This window comes from Neofelis nebulosa, chromosome 4, assembly GCF_028018385.1.
Source record: "Neofelis nebulosa isolate mNeoNeb1 chromosome 4, mNeoNeb1.pri, whole genome shotgun sequence".
NCBI lineage: Eukaryota > Metazoa > Chordata > Mammalia > Carnivora > Felidae > Neofelis > Neofelis nebulosa.
In genome coordinates this window covers 27919405-27936291 of record NC_080785.1, presented here as the reverse complement: position 1 = coordinate 27936291, position 16887 = coordinate 27919405, and the positions used below count along the sequence as shown (strand labels likewise).

The window sequence follows — 16887 nt, the reverse complement described above, 5'->3', positions numbered from 1 at the left end:
TAAACTTCTAAACATTTTCCCTTTTTTTTCCTTTCTTTTATTTTCTTTCACTTTTTTCTCTATTCTATCAAGCTTCTTTGAACAACCAGACCAAAATACACCTAGGAGCTAGCATCCTTTATTTGATTTTTTTGTGTTGTTTTAACTTTTTAACTTTTATTTTTAATTTTTTTTATTTTATTAACTCTTTCTTCCTTCAAAATGACAAAATGAAGAAATTCACCCCAAAAGAAAGAACAGGAAGAAATGACAGCGAAGGGCTTAATCAACACAGATACAAGCAAGATGTCTGAACCAGAATTTAGCATCATGATAATAAGAATATTAGCTGGGGTTGAAAAAAGCACAGAAACCCTTTCTGCGGAGGTAAAGGAAGTAAAATCTAGCCAAGGCACAATTAAAAATGCTATAACTGAGCTGCAATCTCGATTGGATGCTACAGCAGCAAGGATAGATGAAGCAGAGCATCAAATCAGCAATACAGAGGACAAACTTACAGAGAATAATAAAGCAGAAGAAAAGAGGGAAACTAAAGCAAAAGAGCACGATATAAGAATTAGAGAACTCAGTGACTCATAAAAAAGGAATAACATCCGAATCATAAGAGTCCCAGAAGATGAAGAGAGAGAAAAAAGGGTAGCTGTTTTATGTGAGCAAATCATAGAGGAAAACTATCCTAACCTGAGAAGAGACACAGACATCAAAATCCAGGAAACACAGAGAACTCCCACTAGATTCAACAAAAACCTACCATCAACAAGGCATATCACTGTCAAATTCACAAAATACTCAGGCAAGGAAAGAATGAAAGCAGCAAGGGGGAAAAAAGTCCTTAACCTACAAGGGTAGACACATAATGTTGTAGCAGATCTGTCCACAGAAACTTGGCAGGCCAGAAAGAAGTGGCAGGATATATTCAATGTGCTGAATTGGAAAAATATGCAGCCAAGAATTCTTTATACAGCAAGACTGTCATTCAAAATAGAACGACAGATACAAATTTTCCCAAACAAAAACTAAAGGAGTTCATGACCACTAAACCAGCTCTGCAAGTAATTTTAAGGGGTACTCTCTGAGGGGAGAAAAGATGAAAACAAACAAACAAACAAACACCAAAAGCAACAATGACTAGAAAGAACCAGAGAACAGCACCAGAAACTCCAACTCTATAGGGAATATAATGGCAATAAATTCATATCTTTCAGTACTCACTCTAAATGTCAATGGACTCAATGCTCCAATCAAAAGACATAGGGTAACAGAATGAATAAGAAAACAAGATCCATCTATATGCTGTTTACAAGAGACCCATTTTAGACCTAAACTCACCTTCAGATTGAAAGTGAGGGGATGGAGAACCATCTATCATGCTAATGATTACCAAAAGAAAGCCGGAGTAGCCATACTTATATCAGACAATCTAGATTTTAAAATAAAGACTGTAACAAGAGATGAAGAAGGGCATTATATCATAATTAAGTAGTTTATCCACCAAAGAGATCTAACAATTGTAAATATTTATTCTCCAAATGTGGAATAACCCAAATATATAAATCAATTATTCACAAACATACAGAAACTCATTGATAACAATACCATAATAGTAGGGGACTTCAACACCTCACTTACAGCAATGGACAGATAATCTAAACAGAAAATCAGCAAGGAAACAATGGCTTTGAATGACACACTGGACCAGATGGACTTAATAGATATATTTAGAACATTTCATCCTAAAGCAGCAGAATATACATTCTTCTAAAGTGCACATGGAATTTCTCCAGAATATCACATACTGGGACACAAATCATCCCTCAACAAGTACAAAAAAATAGGGATCATACCATGCATATTTTCAGACCACAACACTATGAAACTTGAGATCAACCACAAGAAAACATTTGGAATGATAACAAATACTTGGAAACTAAAGAACATCCTACTAAAGAATGAATGGGCTAAACAAGAAGTTAAAAAAAATTTAAAAATATATGGAAGTCAGTGAAAACGATAACACCACAACCCAAAACCTCTGGGACTCAGCAAAGGCAGTCACAAGAGGAAACTATATAGCAATCCAGGCCTTCCTAAAGAAGGAAGAAAGGTCTCAGATACACAACCTAACCTTACACCTCAAAGAGCTAGAAAAAGAACAGCAAATAAAACCCCAAACCAGCAGAAGACAGGAAATAATAAAGATTAGAGCAGAAATCAATGCTATCGAAACAAACAAACAAACAAAAAACAGAACAGATCCATGAAACCGGAAGCTGGTTCTTTGAAAGAATTAACAAAATTGATAAACACCTAGTGAGTTTGATCAAAAGGGAAAAAGAAAGGACCCAAATAAATAAAATCAAGAATGAAAGAGGAGAGGTCACAACCAACACAGAAGAAATACAGACAATTAGAAGAGAATATTATGAGGAATTATACACCAATAAAATGGGCAATCTGTGAGAAATGGACAAATTCCTAGCAACATATAAACTACCAAAACTGAAACAGGAAATCGAAAAGTTGAATACATCCATAATCAGTAAAGAAATCAAATTAGTAATCAAAAATCTCCCCAAAACAAGAGTCCAGGGCCAGATAGCTTTCCAGGGGAATTCTACAAAACATTAAAGAAGAGTTAAGACCAATTCTTTTGAAGCTGTTCCAGGAAATAGAAATGGAAGGAAAACTTCCAAACTCATTCTATAAAGCCAGCATTACCTTGATTCCAAAACCAGACAAAGACCCGACTAAAAAGGAGAACTACAGACCAATTTCCCTGATGAACACAGATGCAAAAATGCTCAAGAAGACATTACCTAACCAGATCCAACAATACATTAAAAGAATTATTCACCAGACCAAGTGGGATTTATATCTGGGATGCAGGGCTGGTTCAATACCGGCAAAACAATCAATGTGATACATCACATCAATAAAAGAAAGGACAAGAACCACATGATCCTTTCAGTATTTACAGAGAAAGCATTTGACAAAATACAGCATCCTTTCTTGATAAAAACCCTCAAGAATGTAGAGATAGAAGGATTATACCTCAAGATCATAAAAGCCATATATGAAAGACTCACTACTAATATCAACCTCAACGGGGAAAAACTGAGGGCTTTCCCTCTAAGGTCAGGACATGAAGGGATGTCCACTCTCGCCAAGGTTATTCAACATAGTATTAGAAGTCATAGCCTCAGCAATCAGATAACACAAAGGAATAAAAGGCATTCAAATCAGCAAAGAGGAAGTCAAACTTTGACTCTTCATAGACGACATGATACTCTATATGGAAAACCCAAAAGATTCCACCAAAAAACTGCTAGAACTGAATTTGGCAAAGTCGCAGGGTATAAAATCAATGCACAGAAATTGGTTGCATTCCTATACACCAATAATGAAGCAACAGAAAGAGAAATCAAGGAATCAATCCCATTTACTATTGCACCAAAACCCATAAAATACCTAGGAATAAATCCAACCAAAGAGTTGAAAAATCTATACACTGAAAACTATAGAAAGCTTATGAAAGAAATTGAAGACAACACCAAAAAAAAAAAAGGAAAAATATTCCCTGCTTATAGATTCGAAGAACAAATATTGTAAAAATGTCAATGTTACCCAAAGCAATGTACATATTCAATGCAATACCTATCAAAATAACACCAGAATTCTTCACAGAGCTAGAAGAAATAATCCTAAAATTTGTATGTAACCAAAAAAAGACCCAAAATAGCTAACGCAATCCTGAAAAAGAAAACCAAAGTGGAAGGCATCACAATCACAGACTTCAAGACGTATTACAAAGCTGTAATCATCAAGACAGTATGGTACTCACACAAAAAAAGACACGCAGATCAATGGAACAGAATAGGGAATCCAGAAATGGACCCACAAATGTATGGCCAACTAATCTTTGACAAAGCAGGAAAGAATATTCAATTGAATAAAGAGAGTCTCTTCAGCAAATGGTGTAGGGAAAACTGGACAGCGACATGAAGAATGAACCTGGACCACTTTCTTACACCATACACAAAAATAAACCCAAAAGGATGAAAGACCTAAACATAAGATGGGAAGCCATCAAAATCATAGAAGAGAAAGCAGGCAAAAACCTCTTTGACCTTGGCCACAGCAACTTCTTACTCAACACATCTCCAGAGGCAAGGGAAACAAAAGATGAACTACTGGGACCTCATCAAGATAAAAAGCTTCTGCACAGTGAATGAAACCATCGGCAAAACTAAAAGGCAATCAACAGAATGGGAGAAGATATTTGCAAGTGACCCTTCAGATACAGCGTTAGTATCCAAAATCTATAAAGAACTTATCAAACCCCACACTCAAAAAACAAATTATCCAGTGAAGAAATGGGCAAAAGACATAAATAGACTTTTCTCCAAAGAAGACATCCAGATGGCCAACTGACACACGAGAAAAGGTCAACATCACTCATCATCAGGGAAATACAAGTTAAAACCACAATGACATACCACCTCACACCAGTCAGAATGGCTTAAATAAATAACTCAGGCAATAACAGATGTTGGTGACAATGTAGAGAAAGAGGACCTGTTTTGCACTGCTGGTGGGAATGCAAGCTGGTGCAGCCACTCTGGAAAACAGTATGGAGGTTCCTCAAAAAATTAAAAATAGAATTACCCTATGACCCAGCAATTGCACTACTAGGTATTTATCTAAGGGATACAGGTGTGCTGTTTCGAAGGGGCACATGCACTCCCATGTTTATAGCAGCACTATTGACAATATCTAAAGTATGGAATGAACCCAAATGTCATCGATGGATGAATGGATAAAGAAGCCATGGTGTGTCTTCCCAATACACACACACACACGCACACACACACACACACACACACACACTCACAATGGAGTATTACTCAGTAATCAAAAAGAATGAAATCCTGCCATTTGCATCTAGATGGAACTACAGGGTATTATGCTAAGTGAATTAGTTAATCAGGGAAAGACAAATATCATATGACATCACCCATATGAGGACTTTAATATACAAAACAGATGAACATAAGGGAAGGGAAGCAAAAAATAAAAATCTAAAAACAAGGAGGGGGACAAAACATAAGAGACTTAAATACAGAAAACAAACTGAGGGTTTCTGGGGGTGGGGGAGAGGCTAAATGGGTAAGTGGCATTAAGGAAGACACTTGTTGGGATGAGCACTGGGTATTATACATAGGGGATGAATCACTGGAATCTATTCCTGAAATCATTATAGCACTATATGCTAACTACCTTGGATGTAAATTAAAAAATAAATTAATAAAAAAGTGGCTTATGTCAATAGTGAGAGATGATATCAGCCTGTGGCATGGTGTTCAGTGAAGCATCTCCTATGATTGATATTAGCTCGGGTCTTGGGAAGCATCTATATTTTTCAGGAGTTAGGTAAACAGCATGTTAATTGTGTGACTGGCTGTTTCCATCATCCTTAATGTTGCCTGGCATTTATTTATGTGAGAAGTGTATAGTTTGGAAAGGTGCTTTGGGATCTTTCAAGGTGAACGATGGTGTATAAATGCAAGTCACCATAATTATTTAAAATGTATAGGTCGTATATTAAACTACAGTTAAAAACAAACATCAGTAAAAACTACAAGTAATTATATATAGCCACTGTGGGAGAATTAGCCGTCTGAATAGGGAATGGTGAGAGGCGATTTCACTAGGAAAATTGAGAGCAACAATTTAAAAAAAAATTTTTTATGTTTATTTATTTTTGAGAAAGAGAGAGAGAAAGAGGTGGGGGAGGGGCAGAGAGAGGGAGACACAGCATCTGAAGTGGGCTCCAGGTTCTGAGCTGTTAGTACAGAGCCGATGCAGGGCTCAAACCCACAAGTGGTGAGGTCATGGCCTGATCTGAAGTCGGATGCTTGACTAACTGAGCTACCCAGGTGCCCCAAGAGCGATAGTTTAAATATCTTGGGAAGAATTACTCTAAAACACCAGTATTAAATATTAGATGACTAAGCAAGACACCGTGATCTTAAAAGAAATGTAAGATACAGTGGGGTGAATATTAGATATTTACACTCTAGTAGGACACATTGTGTTTTCATGAATGGCATGTATGTGCAACATGATTTTGAGTAACTTTGGAAGTAAACTTCAGGGCATTCACTACGATTCCCAACTGCTCCTCCTATTGCCAATATTTCATTACAACTTGTGGCATGAGAATAGAAAGGGGATGGGGGATGGTTTATCTTCTGTCTCAATAAAACTGTTTCCAAAAGAAAAAAAAAAAAGAAGAAAGGCACAAGTGGAAGAAAAAATGGTCAATGCTGCAGAAACTCACCAAACCTATTTGTATCTTGGCCAAATTAGTTTTTACAGACTACTGAAAGCAAATCAATTGGGTGTGCCTAAATCTTAATTACATTCTAGACACAAATACACATGGAAAAAGTAGAAGTTTTATATTGAGGTGGCTCTGGAGGTATGGCTCAAGAATCTATGGTAAATTGTGGTAGTTCTGCAATGTGGGATGCTTTCTGGGGCCACAGGCTCAAATAAACCAGGTCTGTAGGGGTCCTGGGAAGAAGAAAAAGTTGGATGGCAAAGACAAACTTGCAGTGTCTCACTGTTGCCCAGGACAGTTTCATTCAGGTCTAGTCCTGTGAATGGCTATTGGGAAGCCTGATTCTAATCTTCATGAAGTTCTGGGAATATTGTTTATGCTTAAAATTTAATGCTATATAGTTCTCTTACTAATAACGACATCTCAAAGTTCTTATAAAGATCTACACAACGTGACAGGATTCCCTAGAAATACCAAACAACATAAATGTATCAAAGATAGTTTCTTAAAAATTGAAAGGAGTATCAGTGTTGAGTTATTGAAAAGGACTGTATGCCCTACTGAGGTAATTATCTAAGATTTTGATCATTTATACTTCTCCCTACTAACCCACTGCAGTTCATAATATATGCATCTTATTTATACTTAGAATCCAATTTAAAGATGAATTTTAATCCTAAATATTTTAGTTTTGCATATAAATTTACTCTGACATTTTGAATAATAATTACTTTGCATTTTTTTCCACTTGACTTTCATTAACTAAGTTTCTTGACATGAAATTATAATGTTCAAACCATATAAATATTTCATTATGGGGAAAGTTTTACAAAGATAAAACTGTTTCTTCAAAACACTGCCTTCTATACCTAACGTATTTAATGTCATTTTTTAAATTACATTTTTATTTTTGTAATATGAAATGCTTTATGAAGATGCAATTTTTGTTGTATTACTAAAGAACACAGAAGGTACAATAAGTCTATTATACATAAAGCTAATATAGTGTCTAGCACACTGCACAGGAATAAAATAAAATGAAATTATCCTTTTTCTTAAATATTTCCAGAAGATCTTCTATAATTATTATACTGAAATTGATCAACAACAGTTCACCTTATGAAGGTTACTAGCCTAGCAGCAAGTTAACTGAGAACTGGAGACTTCTAGAACTGCAAAAATTTATTCTTATTCAAATGGGATAGATAGATTTCAAACTTGACCATAATCCCTAAGAATCACTTCAACAATATTTTCTAATTTGGGTATAAGACAACTAGCCTCAGAATGAAATGTATAAAGAAAAGCAGAGAAAAAATAGTCCTTCTCTCTTCTCTTTTTGTTTCTTCATGATAATGAAATAGGTGGGAGGAACAAGAGGGAAGGGAAAGCCCTAGTAGATTGCCAGAAGCCAAGAAACCTTATACCATGACACTGCCAATAGAAAACAGCTCTGGGAAGATTGGCCAGCTACCAATACAGGGACCAAACCCTGCCCACAACAAAGAGAGCAATTGCAGATGACTGAACTAAAGGTAAATGCAGCTCGTCCACAACAATAGGGTGCATGCAACACACACAGGAGACATCCCTGAAGCACAAGGTTCCGGTGAACAGGGAACACTGCACTGTAGGGCACTACAGGACTTCTTCATAAAGCCACTACTTTCAAGAGTAGGAGACACTGCTAACTTTCCTAACACACAGAAAGAGACACAGATAGCTAGACAAAATGAGGAGGCAAGGAACACATCCCAAATGAAAGAATAGGACAAAATCACACCAATAGAGCTAAACAAAATGGAAATAAGTAATATGTCTGATAGAGAATTTAAGGTAATGGTCATAAAGATTCTCACTGGACTTGAGAAAAAAGTGGAAGACCTCAGTGAGACCCTCAAGAAAGAGATAGAAAACATAAAAAAAAAAAAAAAAAGAACCAAAGAACCAATCAGAGATGTAAAACTTAAGAAGTGAAGTTAAAAATACATTAGATGGAATAAAAAGTAGACTGGGAGAAGCAGAAGAATGGATCAGCAACCTGAGGAGGAGAGACTATTGGAAATCAAGCTGAACAAGAAAGAGAACAAAAAATAACAATAAGTAAGTAAAAATAGACTTGGGGAACTCAGCAACACCAGCAAGTGTAACAAAATTCACATTAAAGTGATTCCAGACAGAGAAGAGAGAGAAAAGGGAGCAGAAAATTTACTTAAAGAAATAATAGCTGAAAAGTTCCCAAATCTGGGCAAGAGAACAGAAATCCACATCTAGGAAGCCTCCAGTAAAATCAACCCATGGAGGTCCACACCAAGTCACACAGTAATTAAAATGGTAAAAAGCAGTGATAAGGGTAGAATTTTAAAAGCAGCAAGAGAAAAGAAAACAGTTATATACAAGGGAATCCCCATAAGGCTATCAGCAGATTTTTTAGCAGAAACTTTACAGCCCAGACAGGAGTGGCATGATATATTCAAAGTGATGATAGAAAAAACCTGCAGCCAAGAATACTTGATTCAGCAAGGATATCATTCAGAAGAGGAGAGAGAAGAAGTTTCCCAGACAAACAAAAGTTAAAGGAATTCATAACCACTAAACTAGTGTTACCAGAACTCTCAGCGATCATGATCTCACAGTTCATGGCTTCAAGCCCTGCATCGGGCTCTGGGCTGACAGCTCAGAACTTGGAGTCTGCTTCAGATTCTGTGTCTCCCTCTCTCTCTGCCCCTCCCCTGCTCACAGTGTTTCTCTCTGTCTCTCAAAAATGAATAAACGTTAAAAAAATGTTTTAAAAATAAGAGGACTCTGAGTGTAAAGGAAAGACCATAAGCAGAAGTAAGAAAAGTAGGAAACACAAAAGTACTAAAATTAAGTAAACCTATAGAAATCAGTCAAGGAATTTACAAAAGGATGTAAAGTATGGCACCATATACCCAAAATGGGGAGGGGGGAGAGTAAAGAATGGGTTCAAACTTAAGTGACCATCAACAATATAGACAGCTATATGCATAAAATGTTATATATAAACCTAGTGGTAACTACAAATCAAAAACCAGTAACAGATATGCAAAAAATAAAGAGGAAGGAATCCAAGTATATCACCAAAGACAGCCAGCAAACCCTAAGAATAGGGAGGAAGAGAAGAAAGGAAGGAAGAACTACAAAAACAACCACACAAGTAACAAAATGGCAGTAAGCACACACGTATTGATAATCACTTTAAGCACACACCTGTCAATAATTACTTTGAATTTAAATAAACCAAACACTTTTCCTATAGGAGCCTCGGGATTGAGAGGAGTGTGGCCCTCTCCTCTTCCCAGAATGACAACTGCTTGCCCATTGACATCAGTGTATTCTGAAAAGGGAATGTCATCGGGCAAAAATGTTACTTTGCCTGCTGTATTCAAGGCTTCCATTAAACCTGATATTGTGAACTTTGTTCACACCAACTTGCACAAAAACAACAGACAGTCATATGCTGTCAATGAATTAGCAGGTCATCAAACCAGTACTGGCAGAACCATGGCTTGAATTCCCAGAGTTTGAGGCATGGGACTCACTGTTGCAGCCAGGGTGCTTCTGGAAATATGTGTCATGGGGCCACATGTTTGTACCAACCAAATTAGGCCACCATTGGCACCTCAGAGTAAACATAACACAGAAGCAATATGCCATCTGCTCTGCCCTGGCTGCCTCAACCTTACCAGCACTGGTCATTCTAAAAGTCATTGTATGAAGGAAGTTCCTGAACTTTCTTTGGTGGTTAAAGATAAAGGTGAAGGCTACAAGAAGATCAAAGAGGTTGTTTTGCTTCTTAAGAAACTTAAACCCTGGAATGATATGAAAAAGGTCTATGCCTCTCAGCAAATGAGAGCTGGCAAAGGTAAGATGAAGAACTGTCGTCATATCCAGTGCAGGGGACCTTGTATCACGTATAATGAGGACAACAGTATCAAGACCTTCAGAAACACCCCTGGAATTACTTAATGCAAGCAAACTGAACATTTTGAAACTTGCTCCTGGTGGGCACGTAGGACATTTCTGCACTTGGACTGAAAGTGCTTTCTGCAAGTTAGATGATCTGTATGGCACTTGGTGTAAGGCTGCCTACTTCCATGCATAAGACACTTAACACAGACCTTAGCAGAATCTTGAAAAGCTCAGAGATCCAAAGAGCCCTCTGAGTACCATGCAAGAAGATTCATCACAGAGTCCTGAAGTCCGCAGAAAACCTGAGAATCATATTGAAGCTAAACCCATATGCAAAGACCATGCACTATATATAACACCATTCTTCGCCTGGCCAAGAATCACAAACTCCGGATAGATAAGGCAGCAGTAGCCTTAGGAGCCAAATCAGATGAGAAGGGGGTTCCAGGCGAAAGGTCTGTGGTAGAGAGGAAAGGAAAGAAGGCTGTTGGTGTTAAGAAGCAGAAGAAACCTTTAGTAGGAAAAAAGGCTGCAGCTACTGAGAAACCAGCAGCTAAGAAGAAGTCTGCTGAAATGAAACCCACCATAGAAAAAAGGAAGCCTGCTGCATAGAAACTTACATTTGTTTTTTCTGTAGAAGTCAAATCATTATGAACAGCTAATTTTGAATAAAGATCTGGTCAAAAGAAAAACAAACAACAATAACGGCAACAACAACAAAAACCCCAAACCAAAACCAAATTAAAACAACAACAAAAATAAATAAATAAATAAATAAATAAATAAATAGACTAAACATTCCAATCAAAAGACACAGGGTGATGGAATGGATTAAAAAGCAAGACCCATCTATATACTGCCTATAAGAGACTCATTTCAGACCTAAAGAGATATGCAGATTGAAAGTAAGAGATGGAAAAGCACTTACCATGCAAATGAAAGTGAAAAGAAAGCTAGGGTAGCAATACTTATATTGGACAAACTAGATTTTAAACCAAAGACTGTAACAAGAGTTGAAGAAGGGGACTACATAAAAATAAAGGGAACAATCCAACAAGAAGCTATACCAATTATAAATATTTATGCATCCAACATGGGAGCACCCAAATATATAAAGCAAATAATAACAAACATAAAGGAAGTAGTTGATAGTAATACAATAATAGTAGGGAATTTTAACACCCCACTTTCTTCAATGGATCAATCATCCAAACAGAAAATCAAAAAGGAAACAGTAGCTCTGAATAACACTTTGGATCAGATGGATCTAACAGATATATTCAGAACATTCCATCCTAAAACAGCAGATACAGATTCTTTGCAAGTGCTAAAAAGATTGATGTCATACCATGCATCTTCTCTGAACACGATGTTATGAAACTAGAAATTATCACAAAGAAAAGATCTGGAAAGAGTAAAAATACATGGAGGTTAAATATCATGCTACCAAACAATGAATGGGTCAACCAAAAAATCAAAGAGGAAATCAAAAGATATACGGAAATAAGTGAAAATGAAAACACAACGGTCCAAAGTCCTCAGGATGCAGCAAAAGCTGTCCTAAGTGGGGAGTTTATAGCACTAGAGGTCTACCTCAAGAAGCAAGAAAAATCGCAAATAAACAACCTAACCTCACACATAAAGGAGGTAGAAAAAGAACAAACAAACCCCAAAGCCAACAGAATAAAGAAAATAATGAATATTAGAGAAGAAATAAATAAAATAGAAACTAAAAGAGCAATAGAACAGATCAATGAAACCAGAATCTGGTTCCTTGAAAAGATAAAAAAGTAAATAAAAAAATTGTAGCCAGACTCATAAAAAAAAAGAAACAAAAAAAAAAAAAACAAAAAAAAAAGTGCTCAAATAAGCAAAATTAGAAATGAAAGAGGAGAAATAACAACTGACACCACAGAAATAAAAAGGGTTATAAGAGAATGTTACAAAAATTATATGTTAACAAATTGGGCCAACTAGAATAAAATGGATAAATTCCTAAAAACATATAACCTCCCAAAACTGAATCAGGAAGAAATGCAAAATCTGAACAGACCAATTACCAGCAATAAAATCAAATCCATAGTAAAAAAAAACCATTCCAAACAAAAGTCCAGAATCAGATGTCTTCACAGTTGAATTCTACAAAAATTTATTTATTTACTCATTTATTTTAATTTTTTTTACATTTATTTATTTTCAAGAGACAGAGAGAGACACAGTGCGAGTGGGGGAGGGGCAGAAAGAGAAGGAGACAACAGAATCCAATGCAGGCTCCAGGCTCTAAGCTGTAGCACAGAGCCTGATGCAGGGCTCAACCTGGGGCTTGAACCCACAAATTGTGAGATCATGACCTGAGCTGAAGTTAGACTGAGCCACCCAGGTGCCCCTCTACCAAAATTTAAAGAAGAGTTAATATGTATTCTTCTCAAACTATTTCAAAAAATAGAAGAGGAAGGAAAACATTCAAATTCATTCTATCAGGCCAGCATTACCTTGATACCAAAACCAGATTTAAAAAAACACTACAAAAAAAGAGAACTACAGGCCAATATCTCTGATGAACATAGATGCAAAAATCCTCAACAAAATATTAGCAAACTGAATTCAACAATACATTTAAAAAGATCATTCACAATGATCAAGTAGGATTTATTGCCTGGCTGCAAAGGTGGTTCAATATTCACAAATCAATCAACATGATACATTACATAAATAACAGAAAGGATAAAAACCATATGATCATTTCAATAGATGCAGAAAAAGCATTTGACAAAGTACAACATCCATTTATGATAAAAACCCTCAACAAAGTGGATTTAAAGGGAACATACCTCAACAAAATAAAGATCATATATGAAAAACCCACAGCTAATATCATACTCCATTGGTAAAAAACAAAGATTTTCCCTAAAGATCAGGAACAAGACAGGATGTCCATTCTCACCACTTTTATTCAACATAGTATTGGAAATCCTAGCCACAGAAATCAGATAATAAAAGGAATAAAAGACATCCAAATTAGTAAGGAAGAAGAAAACTTTCATTATTTGTTGATGACATGACACTATATAGAAAACCCTAAAGACTCCACCAAAACAAACAAACCTACTAGAAATGATAAATGAATTCACTAGGTCACAGGATAAAAAATCAATATACAGAAACCCATTGCATTTCTACACTAAAAATGAAGTAGCAGAAAGAAAAATTAAGGAACCAATCCCATTTACAATTGCACTAAAAGTAATAAAATAGGAATAAACTTAACCAAAGAGCTGAAAGACCTATATTCTGAAAAATATGAAACACTGGTGGAAAAATGTGACGATGACACAAAGATATTCCATGTTCATGAACTGGAAGAAAAATATTATTACAATGACCATACTACCCAAAGTAATCTATAGATTTAATACAATCCCTATCAAAATACCAATAGCATTTTTTCACAGAACTAGAACAAATAATCCTACAATTTGTATCGCACCACAAAAGACCTATAATAGCCAAAGCAATCTTGAAAAAGAACAAAACTAGAGGTATCACAATCCCAGATTTCAAGATATACTATATATTTATAGTAATCAAAACAGTATAGTACTGGCACAAAAATAGACACATAGATCAATGGAACAAAATAGCCTGGAAACAAACCCGTGACGATATAGTCAATTGACCTTTGACAAAGAAGGCAAAAATATGCAGTGGAAAAAGACAGTCTCTTCAACAAATAGTGTTGGGAAAACTGGACAGCTACATGCAAAAGACTGAAACTAAGCCAATTTTTATACCATACACAAAAATAAACTCAAAATGGATTAAAGACCTAAATGTGAGACCTGAAAACATAAAAATCATAGAAGAGAGCACAGGCAATAATTTCTCTGACATTGGCTGTAGCAACATTTTTCTAGATACATCTCCTGAAGTAAGGGAAACAAAACAAACAAACAAAACACTATTAGGACTACATGAAAATAAAAAGTTTCTGCACAGCAAAGGAATCAGTCAACAAAACTAAAATACAACCTATTTAATGGGAAGAGACATTTGCAAATGACATATCTGATAAAGGTTTAGTATCCTAAATATATAAAGAACTGATAAAACTCAACACACAAACAAATAATCCAATTAAAAAATGGGCAGAAGACACAACAGACATTTCTCCAAAGACGACATCCAGATTGCCAACAGACACATGAAAAAATGCTCCACATCAGAGAAATGCAAATCAAAACCACAATGAGAGATCACCTTACAGCTGTCAAATAACTAAAATCAAAAACACAAGAAGCAATAAGTGTTGTCAAAGATGTGAAGAAAAAGAAACCCCCAAGCACTGTTGGCAAAATGCAAACTGGTATAACTACGGTGGAACACAGTATGGATGTTCTTCAAAAAATTAAAAATAGAATTACCATATGATCCAGTAATTCTACTACTGGATATTTACCCAAAGAAATTTCAAAAGATATATGCACCAATATTTTTATTGCAGCATCATTTACAGTAGCCAAGATATGAAAGCAAGTTAAATGTTCATCAGTAGATGAATGCATAAAGATTTGGGGTGTGTGTGTGTGTGTGTGTGTGTGTGTGTGTGCGCATGCGCACATGCTCGCACATGCAGGTGTGTGTGATGGAATATTACATAGCCAGAAAAAAGAATGAAATCTTGCCATTCTCAACATAGATGGACCTAGAGAGTATAATGCTAAGTGAAATAAGTCAGTTAGAGAAAGACAAATACCATACTTCACTCATGTGGAATTTAAGAAATAAAATAAACAACAACAAAAAAGAGACAAATCAAAAAACAGGCTCTTAAGTACAGAGAACAAACTGAGGGTTGGTGGGGGGCTGGGGGAGAGGGGAAAATGGGTGATGGGCATTGAGGAGTGCACTTGTTGGGATGAGCACTTGGTGTTGTTTTTAAGTGATGAATCTCAGGAATCTACCCCCAAGACCAAGATCACACTGTATACACTGTATGTTAGCCAACTTGACAATAAATCATATTTTAAAAAAGTAAAAAATAAAATATAAATTCAAAAACAAAAACAAGCAAACAAACAAACAAAAAAACCCAGGCTCTTACCTATAGAGAACAAACTGATGGTTACCACAGAGGAGGTGGGTGGGAGGATGGGTAAAATAGGTGAAGGGGATTAAGAGTACACTTATCATGATGAGCACTGAGTAACGTATAGAATTCTTGAATTACTATATTGTACACCTGAAATTAACATAACATTGTATGTTAACTATATTGGAGTTAAAATTCTTAAAAATTAACAAGTGAACAAAGAAAGAGAAAAGTAAAAATCCCTGGGGATAGGGTGAATGAAATAACTTTTGAAACTAAAGATGTTCAATTTTAAAATATTTGATATTGGCTATATAATTGCCACCATTATGTCCTCTTCCCCTCAATTTTACCGAATCTTTAGTAAAGTCTTCTATACCCATAAGCTTTGGGAGACTGACTTTTTTGTTTAATTTTACCTACCATCTCTCTCCTTCACTCCCACCCTCAATCCCAAAATTCGCATTTCCCATTTTGTCTGGCATAATGCAGAATAGAAACACAAAGGGTTGAACTCAGAAGCATTTTAGTAGAAATAGAACTCAGCACTAGAGAAACCATTAAAATATAAGTTGTACAAAAATCTGCAGGAACCTTAAAGAAAGAGTACATTAGAATATTCACACGTTGTGGAATAGTATTTTTATTAAATCTTACATGAGATCTTAAATATTGAGGTATACTAGTAGTCATGTTATGATGTTGTGGTGAACAAAATAAGGGTCCCCAAAGATGTCCATGCCCTGATCACTGGAACTTGTGAATATGTTACTTCATATAATAAAACAGAATTAAGCCTGAATTTGTAATTACATTTGCTTATCAGTTGACTTGGAGATGTGGAAATTATTCTGAATTACCTAGCCCATGGATCAGTTCCCTCTGGACCAGATATCTTCCTCTGAACAGCTGGCTGAGGACAGGAATGGATGAAGCTATATCCTAGAAGAATGACTACAGAAATATGACTACTAGCTCAGAAATGGGTGTTAAGTTCTGGTGAGATACTCATAACTTCGTTGCATCACGAAATGTAAGTTAGTAATAGGTAACACGTTAACTCTCATGTCCTGTTCCACATGCCCATATGTGTCAATTATCCTTAAAATCCATATCCACAAGAACCCTCTCTCCCTGCCATCAGGTTTTCCATTCTTATTCCTAGCCTGTGAATCCTGCTAAAAATGGTTACATAGACAGAAAGACTGGTATCACTAGAAATTTATAGTATCTGATTTTTACTCAGCTTGCTCCTTCTACCGTTTCCCAAAGAAATAATACCAAGCGCTTATCCACCTCTCACTGCCCAGGATGTCTTTGTCCAATCATCTCTGGTCTGTGATAAACAGAGTAGAAACTATAAGTCAAGAACTACGTTAAGGCTCTTTCTTCTCTCCCCAGTAGACATATGTGTGTATCTACTTCTAAAGTCTGCAATCTCAGAAGAAAGTGGCTTCCTTTCCTCTATTCAAATACTATCCATCCATCCATCTGAGCTCTCAAAACAAGCTTTTGAAAGAAT

General features: G+C 35.9%; 1 pseudogene; it reads left to right on the top strand.

Moving 5' to 3' along the window:
- Positions 1 to 9631: 9631 nt before the first annotated feature.
- Positions 9632 to 10888, top strand: LOC131509048 (large ribosomal subunit protein uL4-like; annotated as a pseudogene).
- The last annotated feature ends 5999 nt before the right edge of the window (positions 10889 to 16887 follow it).